This window comes from Molothrus ater, chromosome 1 (genome assembly GCF_012460135.2).
Source record: "Molothrus ater isolate BHLD 08-10-18 breed brown headed cowbird chromosome 1, BPBGC_Mater_1.1, whole genome shotgun sequence".
In the NCBI taxonomy this organism is placed as follows: Eukaryota; Metazoa; Chordata; class Aves; order Passeriformes; family Icteridae; genus Molothrus; species Molothrus ater.
In genome coordinates, this window is record NC_050478.2 from 96,789,736 (window position 1) to 96,808,600 (window position 18,865).

At 40.5% G+C, this 18,865-nt stretch overlaps 1 protein-coding gene across 6 annotated transcripts in view; it reads right to left on the reverse strand.

The window, feature by feature from the left end:
• SOCS6 (suppressor of cytokine signaling 6) overlaps positions 1 to 17,536 on the reverse strand; it is a 28,737-nt gene extending 11,201 nt beyond the window's left edge. For 2 of the 6 annotated variants that reach the window (XM_054516028.1, XM_036406621.1), the window contains exons 1-2: positions 17,137 to 17,536; positions 14,972 to 15,051 (exon numbers count right to left, since the gene is read on the reverse strand). The gene's annotated coding sequence lies outside the window, so the exon portion shown is untranslated. Of the gene's footprint in view, positions 1 to 14,971; positions 15,052 to 17,006; positions 17,084 to 17,136 lie in introns of those variants that run through there. The other 4 variants (XM_036406626.1, XM_036406623.1, XM_036406620.1 and 1 more) reach the window with 3 other exon arrangements.
• Between the last annotated feature and the right edge of the window lie 1,329 nt (positions 17,537 to 18,865).

An 18,865-nucleotide genomic window follows, 5' to 3' on the forward strand; every position in this document is an offset into this window, starting at 1 on the left:
TCTAAATCCCATTGCACACTCTTATACCTTGAAAACAAGAAAAAAAGGTAAATGGTTTTAGTAGTGGCTTCCTTGCTAATGGATGAACACTCCCCTAATATGATCACAAATTCTATAAAAGCCCTTCTGACTTGCATGCCTGCTTTCCTTGTGAGCTCAAGGCTCAGATGTACAACTTCACATAAAATCAGAACAAGGAAAAAACAGATGAGAAGCTCATCTAACAGTACATTACACTTATAACCATTCAAGAGTAGTTAAAGCCTCCTATTTTTACACTAACTAATCAAACACCTGAACCATGAGTTATTCACCACAAATTTAAACTTCTATCCTCTATGACTGGAGCAGCTGAGGAAAATACGGTCAATCTCTCTACAGGGCAATGTAATTGAACAGGTTTTATACAGATTATAATTTAAAACCAACCAACCAACAGTAAGTTGTGTCATTTAGTCATATCATCTCTCGTATTTTTTTTTCCTCCTTTTACAGAACTTAAACATAAAACAGTCCATGTGCACTACTGTTCCAACACAGGATAGGGTAACCCTAATCACTACCAACCTTTAGCAGAGAATAACCAAGGTACACCTTTGGTAATAGGTAGAAAAGTGGGGTAAATTAATAATAAAACTTGACACAATTAAATTTTTCTTTGTCACTTCTGATTATGGTAATTGAAAGTATGTAAAACCAGGAACAAAGCCACTGGAAAAGCCCAAATACCTTGACTTCTTTTTCCTGGCCTGCTGTTGGAAAAGAATGCCCTTTAACATTTAGATTTCCTTGGGTTTTTTTTTTTTTTCATTTTCTTTGTTTTAACAATATTTAATCCATGAGTGCTTGCAGTAGGTCCTGTTCCTTCCCATATTTGGTTGCAGAATGGAATATTTCTATCTGATTGGTGATTTTCCTCTGGGGAGTAACTTAAGGGTGTTAAATGGCATCTCTATTATGGTTCGTATGTGTATATACAAACTTGTAACTATAATAATTTCATCACTACAACAGCCAAACCCAGTTACTAATATTAACAGACCTCAGCCAAGGTTACATCTCTGTCACCCAAGGATGGCTGGCTGGGATCTGTATCTGCTCCTGAGCTACCATGGGCACACTAACATGGGGGTGTTAAACTGAAGTCAGTACCAGTTGGTATCGGCTCAAGAACACACACAACATCATGACACCAGAGCTGCTGTTGGAGGAGGAAACTCCAGGGAAGCTGGGTGGATGACAGCCAGAAACCACTTGAGCCATTCCTGCTAGATCTCTCACAAACTGAGAATCAGCACCCAAATAGGGAAATAAGCAGACGGTACTTTGCATACATTTACTAAAAGACAACACAAGTACCACCTTTCATCACTTTCTTTTGCAAATATATGATAATAAACCATACTGCTAACAAATTGTTTCAAGAATGTGGAAAAATTACCAGGAAAATGAAACCATAATTTGGCTCTAAGATCCTGATTAACAGCAAGGGAAAAAGGAGCAAAAAAAAAAAAAATAACCCAGCAGTTCTATGTATGCCAAGGTGCTGAAAAAGAGAAAAGAACATTTTTGATGACTCAAATGGGAGAATTCACTAAAGAAACTTGATGTGTTCACATGTTTCACATGCAGGAAACCCCATCCATTGACTCCAAATAAACTTTTGCTTTTAGTTTTCACATAGCTGTGCAGAAGCAGATGAAGAGTGAGAATAATGCTCAGTCAGGCTCTGTTTTCATTTCTTACTATTTTACCAGAATGCAGCAGCCAGCCTTGTAGCAGACTGTCTGTCAGCAAAAATTAAGTAGTTTCATAAGCAAAGGTTTGACTTCCCGGGAGATAATGCATGAGAATTCCTTTCCAACTAAGGGTCCATCCCCCACCTCATCCTGACAGAAGATTACACCAAAATGTTTCCCCTCCATTGTAAGGTATGGGGAAGCCTCAACTTGATAATGAGGATTTATGGTTATCCAAGATATGCAATCCTCTTAAACCATAACACAGTTATGTTAGGAGTCTGAAAAGCTGCAAAACTATAATGCTCTACAAACCAGCATTTCATTTTACAATACAGACCAATATCACATTCTGTAAAAGGAATCAATTTTGAAACATTTTTGCTCTAAGATGGCAAGGAACAGATTCTATGCCTACATATTTGAGACCAACATAAGTGTTTGAAATTAATATAATGAAAATGAAAGGAAGAACAGGAAAAACACAGTAAAAACAAAATAAAATTGCATTTCTGCACTTATATTCATTGAGAAGTATGCATAAATGTCTAAATACTGGAATGTATGTTGAAAAAAACATAATATATGTAATTGTATGGGTGCAGGTAGTAAAACCCAATGCAGTTTGGTTTCTGAATCCTCCATTATGCATTTCCAAACATAATTTTAGAAATGCTATCCATCCGTTCAAAGCATATGCCAGAAAGACAGAAATAATAAAGCAGATCATTGTCTCAAATTGAGTTTTTGTGGTCAGCAATAATCTGACCACTCTTCATGTTAGTGACAAAATAATATAATTGTGAGAAACACTTTTCCAGCTCTTCCCGAAAAAGGAAAGAAAACACTCAGCAGACATGCAGCAGCTAAATAGGACCACTTCACGTTGACTTATATCAATTTTGGTTTCGCTTTCAAAGTTCAGGCTGGTGTTTCTACAGCAAGCACAGAAACACTGTTACTGTGTACAGCTTCCAAAACATGAACCAAGACAGCTGAAAATGGCCTGCTGCAAAAAAAAATTTTGACGAGGAGAAATATTTTGACGAGGAGACATTAAACAGGTACCATGAATGATCTTTTCCTACTGTGTTATCAGAACATTCATTCAACTTCTTAGGCCAAACATCTGTCACCAAAGAACTCCACAGTACAAGGGGCACGTACCAAATGGGCAATACAGAAATACACCACTCAGTTAACACCCAATGCTACATTACACATTTGTTTCCTGCTCCCAGGGGAAAAAAATCACTAGGAAAAAAAAGAGGGAAGACATTGCAAGGAGAAAGAGGAAAATACAGGAAAAGTAATAGAAATAGAAAGAGAAACCTCATACCATATGGTACCGATACAGAGATGATAATTCTAGGAGGTATTGAAAAACATCTGGAGGACAACTCAGTCATTGGTCACAGCCAGAACGCTGTGTCATGAGAGGAAAGTCCTGCTTGTCAAACCTGATTTCCCTTTATGACAAGGTAACCCACCTAGGTGATCAAAGGAAGCAAACTGATATTATCTTTTTGGATTTCAGTACTTTTTGGTACTGTCACAGGATCCTTCTGGACAAAACGTCCAGCACACAGCTGGATAAACACAGCATGGGATTGGTGAGCAACTGGCTCACGAGTCGGGCACAAAGGGTTGTAGTGAATAAGGTGACATCAGACTGTGACCTCTCACCAGTGGGGCTCTGCAGGGCTCCATCCTCAGCCCTGTGCTTCTTTCAACGTCTTTATAAATGACTTGGACACAGAACTGGAAGAGATACTGAGCAAGTTTGCAGATGACACAAAATTGGGAGGAGCAGAGAGGTCCTGCAGAGAGACCTTGAAAGTAACTTGAAAAGTTAGAGGGCTGGGCAATCACCAACCATTCAAGTTTAACAAGGGCAAGTGCCCAATTCTGCACCGGGGATGGGGCAATCCCAAATGTACAGACAGACTGGGGAATGAGATGCTGCAAAGCAGTGCCACAGAAAGGGAACAGGGGGTCCTGGTCGATGGCAAGTTGAACCTGAGTCAGCAGTGCCCTGGCAGCCAGGAGGGCCAAGCCTGTCCTGGGGGGCATCAGGCACAGCATCACCAAATGGGCAAGGGAAGGGATTGTCCCACTCTGCTCTGAGTTGGGGGAAGCATCACCCCACATTGAGTCCCTTCCAACTCAAGATATTCTGTGATTCATGTTTCTATTGAAAATTATATTGGTTTGTACAGCATCACTACATAGGTCACTATACTACAAATTTTTAAATATTGTCATTTTCCTTAAATTACGAGTTGTTAATTTGTTATAGTCTTTTTTTTTTTTTTTGCTTCTGCCGGTCCCAGTCACCTAATATGAAAATAAAGACAGATGAAGTAATTTTAAATTACTATAGCACCAAGCAAGCATGACTGATAGTTCTGCTTTCTTTGGGGCAACAGGGGGATACTCTCTTCTTCAGGAGCAAAAATGAGAAAACAACATATCAGAAAAGCTATGAAGTCACATTCACAAGGGAAAAAACAAACCCAAAACAAACAAACCCCAAAACAAAGTTAAACATAACTTTTAAACACCTCACTTGCCACACTATCTAGCCAACAGGTGGCTTCATAGCCCATGTTTGTAAAACAAGTATCTTCACCAGTAAGTGGTAAACTGCTCACCTTTCCACTTACATTTGTCATTTATGCTTAACTGATGGACAACCAGGACCATATGTAATTGGCCTTTATTTCCAAAAATAACATCCACCTGGCATCAAAGATATTAAAAAAAAAAAAAAGAAAAAAAATCTGCACAAATTAGCTCCAGGTAATACAATTCCTTTCAAAATATCCAGATACAAAAAAAACCCCAACCTTTTAAAAAGTATGCCAAAAACATAGTACTTAAATTCTTCAAGCAATAATTCAAATGTAGTAATCTAATGTATTCCAGCAGGAACAAAAGAAACGTTGTTAAACTCTAAAGATAAATATATTTTATAGCAATCTGTCTACCAAATACACAAGCTGAAACAAAGGCACCTGAAAAGCTTTCAGGATAGCAACTGGCTTTATAATTCACTACACAGAAAAAGAGGATTCTGTTTTTTTGCCATATGCAGCACAGTCATGTTCTGCAACTGGAGAACATGTAATTGCAGGAAGACTCATTTTCTGATTTTTCAGCTCTTCTAGAAGGCCAGAGCAAACAGCAATACACTGCAGCCTTACACTGTCTTGTACCATTCTGCCTTGGATCTCATGACTGATGCTGACTCCAAATTAACCTCCCCAGTACAGTTTTTCATTGAGACTGAATGACCCTTGGAATTTGTATGACCAGGTAGAATCTCCAATGCTTTTACTGCTATCACCCCCACCTGCCTCCATCAGGCCATTTTCAATAAGAATAAAAGCCTTCTTTCCTTAGAAGATAACACTATCCTCTCAATTCAAGCTAAGATGCAGCAATTCTTTGAGACAGTTAACCGTCAACATAAGTGGAAGGATTAAATGAACTCATTTATGGTCTGAGGGGAAAGAACACAGTGCCTCGATTAAAGAGAAATAAAAGTGGAAAGATCTTCCACAACATCTGTACAGAGTTCACACATGCAGAGAAATCTCCAAGCATGCTGAGGAGGAAGCAGCTAATAAGCACAGTCCCCAGAATCACAGAGAAAAAAGGACTGACCTCTGTTTTGGGACTTCCTTCACTAAATTATCAGAGAAATGCAACGTATTTGCTACACGGATGTCACAAAGGTTCTACCCTTCCCCTCCAGACCATATAAAAATGTTTACTGTAAATACTGGATACTCCTTACCTTGCATCAAGGCATCTAGTTGCCATACAACTCAGATTTGATAAGTTTTCAACCTGCAGACTCCTGCCTCTATGGCTTTCCTTTTTTATGCACATTAAATCAGTTCATATCTTTAAGCTTGGAAAATTCTAACAGAATACAAACACCAACAACTGATATCATTCATGTGTTCATTGTGAAAGAAAAGTAATTTTGTGAAATTATCATAGATTTAATTCAATTTTTTTTAACTAAAGACAGCAACATTTTTTCCAAAGCAATAACCAATTGTGTTACTACAATACATATATAACATATGCATAATTTGAAAGTGTATGCGTCCTTTCAGTAAAACTCATTGAAAAGAGAAATATTCAGTGAACTATGAAAGACCTGGGATGAAAAGGCATTGCCTACATTTAAACAATAAGTATATTTAGTCAACCAAGGTCATTCTAATCCCTGCAATACCACCTGCAATACCAACAAATACATAAAATACTGCAATAGAGTGTCTCACATAAAGTAAGAGGCTTCCTTTCAAGAAGCCAAGTTCCCTAGTCACTTCTCAAAAGTTCAAGAAAAAAAAAGCTCAAGAGTTAAACTCACATTCAGAGACTATTGTTTGTTTTAGCATTACTTCCCACAGAAAGAAAACTCAACCATGCAAGGTTTCTGTGTATGCCCTGAAGTTCCACGAGGGCTGCCCAACCAAGTTTTATCAAATAAGCAGAAAGGCAGTGTCCCAGCTAGGAGAGCAGCCATGGCAAAAATTCATATATTCTTACATATACAAAAATCCAAGGGTATTTCTAAACACAGGAAAAGGTTTCTCTGGTACTCCAAAGTATTTTGAAAACCAAGGAGAAAAGTGACATGAAACATCTCCATTTCTCAAGAGAGACGATGTTCACAAAAACTGTTTCATTGTACCATAAAAATGTTTACCTCTGACCTTAAAGATACCACCCACATTCACTAGAAGTATAAGTATTTTGTTACTGTGAATGGTTTTTCAATTCTGATCAACTGTTAAAAAGTGAAAGGCTTAGGAGATACTTTTTATATCATTGCATTAAGAAACCAGCAGTGAAAAATATTAAACCTTTAAAAACAATCTCTAAGTTCCACTAACAATTTTACTTTCATGAAAATTTAAAACATTATCACTAAAATAATCACAATCAACTTCTCTCAGCAAGTAAAATCCTTTGTGCTTTCCCTCTTGAACAGCATAGTGAGAAAAGTAATTTTATATCCTTTATCTGAACTGTTTATATAGGAAACATAGTAGACAATTTCATTAAGGTTCAAAGTCCAAGAATTCAGAAGTTGAGAAAAGCCAGAAGAGTTTCCTAACCAATTCTCTTTCTTCTTTCACATGTGGGACAAAAATGTTTACATTAATGCTGCTCTCCAACATCCTTTAAAATGTATAGTCCTACCATTTACTTACAGGACACCAATTAAGCTCAAAATTCCAGGCAGAATTATTTACTTCATTAAGGACATTTTTACCATCTCTCTGTCCAACATTTAAATGCTGGTGCACAGGCACTCAATGTTCAATTCAACACTTCATGAGTCAGAACACAGAAAGATTAATTTTCACTTGTTTTAGATGGATTCATAAGCTGAATAACATGCACCATCAGTCAAAAAGAAGGTAGTTTAATTCTGAAACCTAAATTTTGAATTCACATAATGTGGAGCTATGGGGCAAAGGGGTGAGAGCTGCTGGGGTTTTGAGAAAACACCTACCCTACCTAAATCTGAAATCTCCCACACTTCTCTAAGATGGCAGCAGAACCAAACAACAGCAGCACCAAGAGTTGACTGCAACAGCAAAGTGCCATGTGCTGCAAGAGATCACTTAAACTTCTTCTGGTCCCTTTCAGCGGTTTGCTGACAATGGAGGAGTAAGTCAAACACACAAGCTTGGGTTTCATTATTCTTTTGAAATATACCAAACGTTTCAGTAAACTTTCGATCACTGTCCTCTAGTCACGATTCAACTTCCCGACTTCCTTTAAAACATCACAATTCAGCAGATATTTCACAAAGTTCTTTCAGCCAGTTGTTTTATTTATCAAAGCAGTAAGCAAATGAATAGCCCATGTTACAGTACCAGGTAGCAGGATGAGGAGCAGAGAATCCATCAGTGCTATGTAGCCAAAGACGTTAAAAAGATGCAGAAAAAATAAAAGCAAACCACCAAAGTTATGGAGAATGGTAACAAAAAAATAAAACAAGTCCCCTTCTTCTTAAAAAAAAAAAGGGAAAAAAAAGCGCAGCAACACTCAAACACCTTTCAAGGTTAGCTCTAAACCATTGATTAAAGTGATTGAAGTACAATGTGCAAAGAAAGCAAATTCAGACTAACAAATAGGCCAAGGCGCAGAGTTTATGTTTTGCATGATACAAGCTCTGAGTTGGCTAAACTGGTGTCACTAGCATAGCACAAAGCATTCTCACAACCCCCACCCCATTCTGCTTGTAACAACAGATCTGACTGAGGCTGATGGCCTGCTTTCCAAAAATACAATTGAAAGCCAAGTACATTTTGACAAACTGCAAAGGTCATAACTGTAACTACTCTTACCTAAAATAAAAAAAAATCTGGCTTTTGTCCAAGTTAGAATTCTTTTTTTTCAGTATCAAAGCATAAGCAGTCCCTCTAAAAATCTACAGGAGCTGCAAGTACTTTGGGCATACTACAACAATCAAGTTCCTTAAAACTTTCATAGACAGTGGACCTTTGTTGTTCTTGAAAATCCTTACATACAGGGAGCAGCTTAATCAAGAAAGTATCAGAATTTCAGAGATTTTTTTTTCTTTTAACTAAAAGCTCCTCAATAGCCTTTAGTCTTATTTTTGTATATAAAAGCAGAAGTACTTAGTGTTAAAAGAACAGTATCAGTGGCTGCCCTGTGGTTAACACCTTTATCTACATTTTTAATACTGTCTATCATCACCCAGAACCATGTCACATAAAATTCAGTGGCAACCACTTCTTTTTATGGACATCATGAGAAGTGGAGCATGATCATAGAATTCCTTTGGATCACATAAGGAGCTTGCACAAATGGAAATCAAACTACAAAGTCTAATTACTTGGGCAGTGGTCCTAGACAGCACGAAAGGAGAGTCTCAATATATCCTACTGTGCAGCAACAGTTTCAGATGCAAGATGAATTGGGAGAGAAAGTCAGAAGCAGGTTTTCCCTCTCCGGATCAGTTGCTTACTCCACCAGGATGAGAAAAGGCACACTATCTAGATGATTTTCAGCTCTGTTAGTCTTCTTCAGAACGGCTTTAGAAGAAGGAATAGAAATCCTTTCACACCACAGAGCAACTGAAAGGCTGGTGTGCAGAGTAGTCCTCATACAGAAAGGACAAAAGTGGAAAATTACCATGGCTATCTTACATTCTGAATGAGGGCTCTACCTAGCAAGCTGTTATATCCTATACTTTTACATCACTGGGAAATGCAGCCTGTACTGCTCCAGTCTGTGAAACCTACATGTGCAAATGACAAGGAAATTTTTAGCTACACACTTTAGTATTTAATTTCATATTTCACTGCAGATACATTTTGTCCTTCACATAGATGACAGACCCAATATCCATCTATTATCTATGGTCCTAAATAAATAATAGTGACAACAATCCAGTCACACACACTTGGGAATCCATTTTAAAGGCAAAGGAGCACTTAGTACATCAAGCATAAGGAACCCACTCTTACATAGTTGCACCTCAATTCTATTCTGGAACACACATACTATTTAATGAGATACAATTCGACTGAGATTGTCAAATAGTATCAGCTAAAGAAGGATCAGTCTTTCATGGCCAGGAAAAGAGATCCAACCAGCGAAACAGAAAGTAAGGTTTCTTTTACAGACAAGCCAGCACAACACAACAAACCAGAAGGCAGGGGGTGAAGGGGTAGGAACAGAACTTCCTTCTCCTTATTTAAAGACTGGGGGGATCTTGAGTCAGGTGGAGCCCAAGGGGCAATCATCCTGAGTACCTCTAATTAAGCAGTCTCTCCTGGAATATGCTCCAGTAACAGAATCTGTATCAGTCAAGCACCAAGCACTATGGGCCCACTGATCCCCCCATGTGTTTGGCCTGGCTGCCCCTCCAAGGTCTTAGGAACCACTGCAGAAAGTAATCGAAGCTCTGCATTTCAGAAAATGAGAATGCAAAACACAGTTTATGTAAAATATTTGCCTTCCCAATTTCACTGGCAGGAGGCCCAATAAGAACAGTTAATTAATTATCTTCTTTATGGTTTAGAGTCTATCCACACATGGGAAATAGGAGACACGGCTGTGCTTAAAGTACTGTCAAATACACCAGGTAAACACACCTGTAGAGAGAGTATTATCTCCATCTAATCTCACAAAATTACTTTTACACTTTGTTTCCCCTTAAAAAAGAAGGTGAAACATTACATAAATTTCTAATTTCACCCTTTTAAGTCCAAGGGTGCTTGTAAGAAGGCACATACCCTAACACTGCACAACTTGCACACTGACCAGAATAGGAACAGAATTTTAACTGCATAGGCAAAGCTGTTTAGCCATCTTTTTCATAAAGTCCTGACTTGTCAGAGTAAAACCTTTTTACAGGACTAGACCAGTTTGGACAAAACTTAGTCTACATGCAAATTTTCTCATTTTGGGTCAAAATGAGAGAGCCTCTTAATTATTCATGATTAAGATCAGGAAATTCTTTTTTTCTCCTACACCTACACTCTCATCACCTGCAGACAGAAACAGCTCACTACCCCAACCAATGAATCTGATGGCAAATATATTAATGGCAGTTTTTAGACAAACACTGTTTTGTCCTGATGCACACTGGAAGATGGTTGGTTCAGGGCTGTCGTGGGTTTTTTTTAAATAACGTTGCCAGTAGCAGGAAATCATTTTACACTTAGCCCTAAACTATCTGATTTTGCTAATATTCTGTCCTAACCCAACAAAGATTAATTAACTGTGAGCAGCCATTTAACTCAATGGGACTCCTCACTGTACATTATATTCAGCTTGCACATGAAAAAATTGGGCCTTACACTGAGCAACTTCACATCAGTGTATAAATTGTTACACACAGACAGGATCAAAGATAAAATTTTCACTGTCTGTATGAAGTAATGTGCTCTATCAGATTTACACAAACTCAAAGCCCTTAAGATAGCTATCTCCAGAGCAAGGTCAAATTTCTGCAGAGCCAGGAGTATCGAAGCCTGGCTGCAAAAGCGAGCTAAGCTTCAAAGTTCAACCACGAATAAAAGAGTCGTGTCCATGCACACTGACTTTCTTTTCTCCAGTTCTGACATTAAATTTAAAGACACACTATAAATAAAATGAAGGAAAAAAAAGTATTAGCCCAATTAAAAAAAAAAAAAAAGATAATCAAGGGGATACATACTTTTCAATGCTGATACATAGAACTTAAGTTCTTTTTTTTTTCCCCTGTCAAACAACATTTAAAACACTGCAGATTCCAAAAGCACTTATTTTTGTAATACACAGAACATAGGAGTCAGTACTGATATAACAACTTCAATTCACTGCCTTCTTCTGATCATCACTGGATTAGACAACAGCTCAGATAAGTGCTATTGGTGAATAGAGACTTTTATCCCTGCAGCAAGGGACCATAGAATATTTACGCTCACTGCAAGTATTTTCCCAAGTAACTGGATTTTTTGCACAAAATAATGCCAAAGGCTAATGGCTAGTATTTTATTACCTCTTGGCATTACTTACGAGTACTAACCAGCAGCTCTTTTCCTTTCAAAAGCCAAAAAGAGGAAGAAAGTCAATGTTTCAGTGTGAATTGATCAGCACTGGTTTTGTCTCTTTTCTGCTGCAGAGAGAACAGGGAGGGGAAGGAATAAAAAAGCCACTAGGCACCTACCTTATACAGACTGAGACTTAAGCTCTTACACACACCTTAGTGACTCGTAGGTCTGAATGCACAAACCAACTATTCTAGAGCCAGTCTCCTTGGGCTGACCAAAATTCCAGCTTGGAAAATTCCCCCAGCACAAGTCTCACCCAAACCAGTATCCCTGCACAAACAGCTTCTGTTAGTGAATCTGGCGAGAATTCCTTACTCGCCCAGTTCCCACCAGCTCCTGAAAGAACATCCATCTGAAATGCTGCCTACCCTGTTTTTGGAGTACAGCTTCCACACAGCTTATCCTAGAAGGCACACCTTCTGTAATCAAAAACCTTTGCCCTGCTGACACTTGTCTCTGTTTCTCTATTTGATTAAAACTCCTAATCTGATACCTGATTACTAACCCAAAGGGATTCCAAGGGTATTAAAACCCATTACTGATGTCAAAAACCAGTCAAAATTACAGCTTGTAACTGCCCAGTCCTGCAGCACTTGCTGAGGTAAAGCCAGGAGAGACAGAATTCCCGAAATCAGAAGGAACAAAAAAAGAAGGCAAGTTTGACCACTGTATTAGAGACATCATGGGACCAAAAAGAAACATTTGGAGTAGCCTACTATGTTCTCAACCTATTTGAGGAATGCAGACTGCTTTGGAGAAGGAAAAACAATCACCTACTCAAGACTCCTACAAGCTACTGTTTTAGCACATTTACCAGAAAACGTCAAGATTAATTAAGAATAAAACTACTCAAGAAAAAAGAAGAGATCACACACTGTAAAACCAAGTCTGACTGGAATCTCATTTCCAACAATGTTTTCAAAAGTAGCACTCTATGTACTGTTTTAAGCAATACAGAATATCCTTGAGAAAAAAGCAGATTTAATAACTTTGGGACTCTCAAATGCTAAAATTAACCACTTTATCTCCTAGCTGCATTCACCACATGAATTCAAGACCCTAAAAACCTATCACAACTGCTCTTACAGGTCAGTATCACATACATCCAAGTTAAATGACACAAGTACAGCTGCTGATTATACAGTGCACTAAAAAGCAAAGAACAATACCATATATGTGTGTGATTTACTTAATAATATGCACAGCTCATTTTCTTGGTTTAAATTTTTAACTTCAGACCACTTAAACTCTCAGAAAAAATTACTAATATCTACTATCTATACCTTCACTTCCAGAGAAAATGGCTCTCATCCAAAACTATTTAACAGCAGTTTACAGCAAGATTAATTGGTGTTTACAACAAAAACTCACTCACTTTACAAATCTATGATTTTTTTTAATTGCCAACCTATTGCACTTGGCAGATTACAAAAAGACTGTTTCCCAGAAGACAGAGCATGAGAGGCTATGTGCATGAAATATACAAAAAAGGAAGCAATGTGTGGGGAGCAGCACCTGGACAGAAATGTCTATATACAGCATTCTATGCTTGGCTTTACCTGCAAGAAAGATTTTTTTCATTCTGACTTTAAACTCCATTCCTTCAATGGAGTTTAAAGTCAGAGGCAGAACAAGTCAGCCACTCTATTGACATCCATGCTAAACAAACACCTACATTTAACTTGCATAGTTTTCTTGGTGATGCAGCAACCAAGAAAGAATTTTTTAGGTAACATGTGGCCTCATAAATGAGGCCAACTGAGTCCCTCAGAGTCCAAAGTGTTATGTGAATGGTTAGGGAGACAGAAAAGGACCAATGGTTTTCAAAGTATTTTATCTTAATATTTTCCAGAAAATAATTTAATGAGAGATAACAGTTTAATTAATCTTTTAAAAATTAAAAATATGCAAAGATAGGTTATTAAATCCACATTACAGACTAATGAAGAGCAGTTAGATTTGCAAAGCCAAACACCTCAAAGCTTTCTGAAATTGTCTGGAGTTCCAAATACTTATTGTTTGCATGCCTGTACACGACAAAAGAAGACCACAAAAACTACCAAAACAAAATGTCCAGAGCAACTTTTATTTAAGTGAGTTTAAGTACTTGAAGAGCTAAATTTCTAATGCTTTGATCTGAAAATTTTAATTCTCAAAATAAGTAGACTAAGCCAGATTTTGCTTCACGTTGCCTATTCAAATTCAGTCTGTGTAGACTCCAGCAAAGTTTGTGTACCTTTTTCATAACCTTGATGTATCAGTCAACACTTTACATACAGTCAGCTTTCCATTTTCATCCAGGGCAATAATTATAGGCCAGTTTGCTTTCACTTTGGTTTTATTCACCAGGAGAGGCTGAAGTAGGTGACAGGTTTTTGTTTCAATAGCTTTTTCAATTCAGCTACGGGGGAAAAACATTCTGCAACAAAAAACCACCAAGTTTCTAAATCTTTCTTTCAAAAGTAATGTAACTAACTATTTTTAACACAGAAATTTATTCAACTTGCATAGTACAGTGTTTTAATTCAGAAATCAATTATTTCAAGAGGAAAAAGTAAAACAATTATAAAAGAAGGAATGTACTGTGTACCATGAATTTTTTTATTCTGCGGTATCAAAAATATATTTGAGTGGTACAAATCTGCTTTTTAATCCTGGACAATAAATATCCCATTACAAGCACAATCATCTTCTTTTCTACAAAAACATACTGTTGTATGTAACTTGACATCTGAAATCATCAAGAATGATTTTTAGAAAAGTTTTTCTTAAAGGATACTTCCTTCTCTACTACTACAAATTTATTGGGAGGGTCCAGGTCAAAGGTGATAAGACCTTGGGACCTTTGTCTTCTGAAGACTGATATTTATTTCCAGAAAATCAGATGTGCAACAAAACAGAATGCAAACAAATTTTAGAATAAACATACGGACAAGGAACATTACAGATATAATTATTTCTTTTCTGGAAAATAAAAAACATAAAAAAGAGTTCTCAACTCAAAGTTCTGTATTTGCTTTCAGTTTAATACTTTACAGTACAAAATATACAGTTACATGGCATAAGATATCTATCTCTATTCTGTTTTTCATCCTATCCAATTTATATTCAAGCCATTTTAGCATCTGTATTACATTCCCTTTTATACTATTTGTATCGTATTTTCTTCCTTGGAGCATCAGAACTGCTTGAGCCACCCTCTCTAATTTGTTGCTAACACACATTAAAGCCCTATCAACAAAACACTGAGGCACACACCAGCTGAGAACAGTCTCCTTTCTATCTATTTTATGTTATTGCATTGTACTACCCAAACACTGCTAAACTAGTGCTGTGTAGGACCAAGAGGGCCGTAAAGAAAGAGAAAAAAAGGCACTTGAGTTAGGGATTACCCTGGACTATGGCCCAAGTTTTGCCAACAATAGCATAGTAAATATGTAGTGAACTCAGGGCAGCCCTACCAAATGAAGTCCTGCAACTGTTTGTGTTCGAATTACTGTAAGACTATAAAAAAAAATTAATAAGAAAGAGCAGAAATAATTAACTTGTTTTGTACAAACAACTTTTTGTTACACTCTCACTCTATCAATTAATTATGTTAAGGAGAGTCCGAAGTTGTAATCTACTCACAGAACAGTAGGAACCAGTTACCATTTCTTCAAACCATCCCTCTCCAAGAATAAGCCAAGGTTACTGACCAACTTCACAATCTAGGATCAAAGAAGTTAATAGCAGAGTGTAAATTAACACAGAACTGGTTTTAAATTTCAGTACATCAAGTTTTTATGAAACTTAGAATTATCCATCACGTCTTCTGAATCCATGCAAACACTTTGATGCTGCAATACATGCAGTACATTAAAGTGATGCTCATGGAACCCCTGGAAACAACACAGAGCTTCTCCCTAACTACTCCATACCCTTCCAGCTGTCCAGGGAGTTAGCTAATGTGGGTATGTCTGCATAACAATACTCTGTTATCACTTAAACTTTTAAGTATTAATGCTTAATTTCATTAGATTTTAACTTTAAAAAAATCTACTTAAATCTCAAAACTTGGGATATAGGGAACGCATCCCTGATTAAGCATACAAGACATGAACCTGTTTCAAGTAAGCTCAGTTCCAAGCACAGAGCAATGCCAAAACCCCAAGAAATATTGAATAGGAAGTGAAAACTCCCTTCAAGTACTGTTTAACACATCAAAAAAGTAAGCATTTTGAAAAAGCTGAAATTGTCAGTCTTAAGTTACAAGTAAAACTGTGAGTTATGACTACTGTCTTATTGCAGAAGACTTAAAAAAATACCTACACATTCTCTAGTTGTTGAGAGTCATCCAGCCAAGCTAAGTAATTTATTTTATAATCGCACCAAAGCTTCCATATTTTCTACAATCTAAAGATGTATCTGTTAGCACAAACAAAAACCAGAAACAGAACCAGTCCTGTTTTTTTCCACCCAGAGCAGAAATGCAGAGACATTATTCCTTGAGTACTTGTGCAGACAGCAACTCTCCAAGACAGGAGGCCTGGAGCAAGCATTTAACTACAGGTGTATTAAGAGGATAGACATGGCATAAACATTCTTGGCCTGTAGGAAAGAGTGGTTGGGTCCTCACAGTGAAAGGCACAAGAATTTTTTAAGGGGAAGTCAGTTTTCCTGACTAAGGCATATTCTACGACCAATTTCTTTAATGCAGTAACCTACTCCACATGAAAAAAAACCCACTGTGTTCCAAACTAAGATGATATTGAAAACATAGGAAGACAAAAATAAAGGGGACAGAAAGACATAGCCAAAGTACCCTCCTATCACAGAAGCATCATCCTCTGCATCTCTCAAAAACCCGTTGTTTTGCAAAGGCTTTTTTCATAAGCAAATGGGTTGGCATGGGCTAATTATTTTCTAAGTGGCATCTTTACGGAAAGAGAATGTAAAAAGCAGCTCGAAGAACAATGAAAGCGAGTAAAGTTTGCGGATCTGGTAAGACTTTTGTTAAAGTCAAGTTCTTAAGTGCTGCCTGTCACAGAAATGAGCCTCTCGCTCGCCCCTTCGGGAGCCCTTGGCGCACCCTCACCTCGCAACAACCCGGGGCTCCTGCACGGCACAAACCCCGACCCCGGCTGCCAAATCCCCACCTCCGGGCACCCGCCCCGCCGGAGACGGGGACATACAAGCCTCAAGTGAAGGCAGGTTTCACGGCGGGGTAAAGGGAAATCAGCCCAATTCCGCCCCCCCCCACAATGGCACCAGTAGGCGCGGGGTACATTCGGGCAGTGGCCCAGGGTAGGAGCACGGAGCCCGGCGGGCCCCGCTGCCGCCACTGGCGGGGACGAGAGGCTGGCCTGGCCCCCTCCTGTCACGGCGGGGGTTGGGCAGCGCCTCGCCGGCCCGGGCCCGGCGCTGCTTCCCGCCCGGCCGCCTCGCAGGCCGCGCCGCGGCCCCGGTGCCTCCGCAGGGCCTGGCACTGCCGCGGGCTCGGGGAGCCCAGCAAACAAAGGGAGCGGAGGCCGGGGCCGCGGCCCGGGAAGAGGGCGGCGGGCAAGTGGCGAACCGCACCGGCCCAATCCATTGGCTCTCCCTCCACCGCACCAGCCCTCTGTGCCCAGCGGTGAAGGCAGGGGGGAGCCGGGCCGCGGCGCGCCGTTGCCCCGGGGACGCTCACCCAGCGGAGGCCGCGGTGTCCCGCTCCCGGCGCGGGCCTCTTCCCGGGCACCTCAGCGGTGCGGCCCGGCCTCCGCCGGCTCCCGGGCTCGGCGGGGAGCAACCTCCGGGGGTGGCGGAGCGGCACTCACCGAGGAGGAGGAGAAGGAGGAGCTGGCTCTGCTGTTGCTTTCGCGGGGCCCGGCCCGGCTTCGGCTCTGGCTCCCTCCCTCGCCGTGCCGCCGCCTCCCTGTTCCTGGCGCCGCCGCCGCCGCTTCCTCCGCCTCCTCTGCCCCCACCCCTCCGTCCTCGGAGGAGCGCACGGGGGTGGCGAGCCCGCGATGGCCGCCGCCTGCGGCAGGCACGGCTACGGCTGCGGCTGCGGCGCCCGCGCACAGCCCGGCGGCGGCAGGAGGGCCGCGGGCATCCCCGCTCCGTCCTACACCCGCCCGGCCCCCCCCGCCGCCCGGCGGACTCCACCAGCCCCCTGCGGCACGTCTGCCCCGCAGAAACCGGGCCCCTTCCCTCACTCGGGTCCGGGCGCCTCGCCCCGGGCTCGTTCCCGCTGGGCGGCCGCGGGAAACCCGCGGGGGGCGGCCGGGAGCCGCGCTGGAATGGAGGCAGGGAGGCGGTCTGGCTTTGTTAGCCCCGGCCCTTTCCTCTCTCCCCCACGCGCTCCGGTGTGTGACCGCTCCGCTGGGCGACAGGAGCTCATCAACCAAGTCCACAGGGAGCTGCCTCCCCTATTCCTTCTGGCGGGGGCAGCCCCTCCCTGGCAGCGCCCGGCCAGAGGGGTCCCTCAGCCGCCCCCGCTGCCCCGCCGGCCACGGGCGCTCCCCGCCAGGCCCGCTTGCGCTGGAGAGGGAGCGGGAGAAGGAGGGGGATGATTTCTCCTCCGCTTCACCTTCCCTCACACCTCTCTTGGCGTGAAAGCGACGCGCCAGAACAGGCATTGCTTTTGTGTTCAACTCTGTTTCACAGATCTCCTCGAGAAAAGTGACACTAAACTTCAGGCATATATCAGCTGTGCTGCAGCAACTTCAGCCAAGCAGACTGCTTTGATTGCTTGTTCTCCGGTCTCTTTTTAAAAATAAAATGCTAGCTCGAGAGCAAGAAAACAATTCTTAATTTAGGATGTGTGAGACTGATGGAAGTGACTAGCAGGGTGCGAAGGTTTAAAATCTATGGACGATACGGCTCTTAAAAGTTGTCACAAGTCCTGTTTGCTGACTGGCGTGGAGCTAGGAAAATACTACTTCAATTCCTGCTTGTGGTGCTTATAACTGATGCAAATCAACAACCAGATTTGCGCAGAGAAGCATAATTTGCTTACCTATGTAGTCGCATGACAGTCAGTAAGAGTATTTGTATGACTTATTATGAAACAACTGACTTCAAGGTTAAAAAGTATCCATTGAAACTCAAGATCGTGAGAATATTCACACACATCCTGCTTGAATTCTGAGTTCTGAGGTGTTTATGAGTTCAGGTGAGGGACTTGTTTAATTGCCTAGGTTATTTGAGGTCAGAGTGCGTCCTGATTGCATTCATATTTTTATATCCCAGGTATTTATAGAGAGTTACACACTTTCCTTGAGTCCCATCCAAGGATTGTATGCTTCCTTACGTGTCTGATCAACCTCAGTTTCTGGCAGGCCAGGACTATTTCAGGAGATGATGACTCTAATCAGAGTTGCAGAAAGAGTTTTGTTTTTTTTTTTCAAATATAAAGCTTGGCTTTTTCATTTATTAATAGAATGATTTATGTTTTTATTAAGTGTTTTAGATTAGAACTGTTTGTTTTACTATTATGATTACATGTTATCAGTGGTGTAACAAAGCTAAGAATCACTTCAAGTGGATCACATGAAACCTTAGGGG